This window comes from Belonocnema kinseyi, chromosome 5 (genome assembly GCF_010883055.1).
Source record: "Belonocnema kinseyi isolate 2016_QV_RU_SX_M_011 chromosome 5, B_treatae_v1, whole genome shotgun sequence".
In the NCBI taxonomy this organism is placed as follows: Eukaryota; Metazoa; Arthropoda; class Insecta; order Hymenoptera; family Cynipidae; genus Belonocnema; species Belonocnema kinseyi.
In genome coordinates this window covers 57,405,113-57,407,818 of record NC_046661.1, presented here as the reverse complement: position 1 = coordinate 57,407,818, position 2,706 = coordinate 57,405,113, and positions in this window count along the sequence as shown.

Here is a 2,706-nt window from a genome sequence, read left to right as displayed (position 1 = left end):
CGCTTCCAGCGAAATCGTGGTAAAATTTCAGCCACAACCACGTCTCACAACCGTGAGATAGGTGGTTGCAGCCTGCAAAGGAATCAATACGACGATCCAGCAAAGGCCTCGTGCACCCTAAGAACACGGAGCGACCCAAGGATAACCGCCTTCTGCATTTTTCCCGCAAGTGTTCTAGCATATTGTTGACACGCAGGGATGCTTTTTAGGCCATTAGCAATTGAAAGCTTGGCACCTCCAAGAGCGCCGATGATAAGGACGATCAGTTTAACAGAATATTCCGGGTACAATCGTTGCAACTCCCTTATAAGGTCTCGATACCTCTCTTTCATTTCATTCTCCTTGGCTATATATATATATAATTAATGATAATATTATAATCATGTTATATTATAATAGTCTTATTTAAATCTTGATCCGCATTTGAAAGAAATTAAAGAAATTCAACTACTGTAATTGTAGAAATTAAATTGCTTTATGGAAAATTTATACTTTTTGATTAAAAATTACATTTTTGTTGAATTATCAATTGTAAATATTTTTTGGTTGCAAAATCGTTTTTTTGTAAATGCAACGATATTGTTAAAAATTAAAATCATAATTTTCGGGTGGAAAATTCGATTATTTACTTAAAGTTGAACTACTTAGTAAAAAAATTAATTTTTTCTTTTTAAGGATTCATAATTATAGTTGAAAATTCAACTATTAGCCTTTAAATTAGGTTAAAAATTCAGTTTTTTTGTAGATAATACTTTTTTTGATTTTAAAATTAAAAAATTTATTAAAATTAAATTGACCTTTTTTAGTAGAAATTTAATCTTTTTGGTTGAAAATGTATCATTTTTGGTCAAAAATGCAATTGTTTGGTTAAAATATGAACTGTACATCTTCTTGGGTTTAAAAGTCGATTATTTCACTAAGAGTTGAATTACTTTGTAAAAAAATACTGTTATTTTCAACAAGGTTTTATAATTATGGTTAAAAATTTTACTATTTGTTTGAAAGTTTAACTCTCTGATTGAAAACTCATATTTTTCGCTGAAAAAAATCAACTTTTTGTAGATAATTCGTTTTTTTACTTTAAAATTAAATAATTTTGTTGAAAATTCATGTCTTTTGTTTGAAATTTGTCTTTTTTTGTCGATCATTAATTTTCTTGGTCGAAAATTCATGTTATTGGTTGAGAATATAACCACTTCATTGAAAATTTATTTTTTCGATTAAAAATTATTTTTTTTATCTGAAAATGTAACTATTCTAGGATTGATTAAAATTAATCTTTTTTATCTGGAAATTGAACTATTCAATTTTTGGTTGAACTTTATCCTGTAAATTGTATTAGTTAAAATACCAATTATTTGATAGAAAATTAATTTACTTTGTGAAAAAATAAATTTTTGGGTTGAAAATTGATATATTTTGTTAATTAGATTTTTTCCAAAAATTAGAAAAACTGCAAAATAAAAAAATTTCCTTAAAATCTTCCGGATTCTTTTTTTTTAATTTTTAAAAAGTTTTCAAATGCTCACTTAAAATTTATTTGTCAAAATAAAAAATCATTTTCAATGTTCTTAGCAATCACAACAATTTTTGTTATTCTTTTTCAATACTGTACAATTCTCAAAAGCTTTTTTTTTAATCTGCAAAAGTCTAAATTTTGTTTCAAATTATTTGAAATAATTTCAAGATTTAAATTAATTCTTGATCTTTTTTTAAATTAAAATTGTAGCGTTTAAACTTAAAATTCAGCTCATAAAAAATTTAACAATTCAAGGCTTTCTATTTCGAACCATTCTGTTCAAATTTGTATAGTTTTTAACAGTTGTTTGTAATCGATTGTTTTAAATGAATGGTCAAATATTGCTGATAATTAACGAAATTTTCATGTTTTAATTAAAAACTTTCAAATTGAATGGGTTAAAAATAAAAATTTTTTATACTGAAATAATATTTTAAGTCATAATCGATAACAAATAAATTAATTTCCTAACAAATAATTGGTGTTTCAACTAATACAATTTCCAGGATACAGTTTAACCAAACAATTGCATTTTTGACCAAAAATGATACATTTTTGACCAAAAATGATACATTTTGGACCAAAAATGATACATTTTCAACCAAAGAGATTAAATTTCTACTAAAAACGGTCAATTTAATTTTAATAAATTTTTTTATTTTAAAGTCAAAAAAAGTATTATCTACAAAAAAGCTGAATTTTTAACCTAATTTAAAGGCAACTAGTTGAATTTTCAACTATAATTATGAATCCTTAAAAAGAAAAAATTAATTTTTTTACTAAGTAGTTCAACTTTAAGTGAATAATCGAATTTTCCACCCAAAAATTATGATTTTAATTTTTAACAATATCGTTGCATTTACAGCAAACCGACTTTGCAACCAAAAAATATTTACAATTGATCATTTAGCCGAAAAATGTAATTTTTAATCAAAAAGTATAAATTTTCCATAAAGCAATTTAATTTCTACAAAGAAAGACGAATTGTTAACAAAATCCATGATTTTTTATCCAAAAATGGTATAAATTAATTGTCAGTTTCAAAAATGTATTTTCAACGAAAGAGATGAACCTTCAAATAAAAGATATAAAAATTTTAACAAAGTAGTTGAATTTCTTTAATTTCTTTTGAATGCGGATCAAGATTTAAATAAGACTATTATAATATAACATAATTATAATATTAT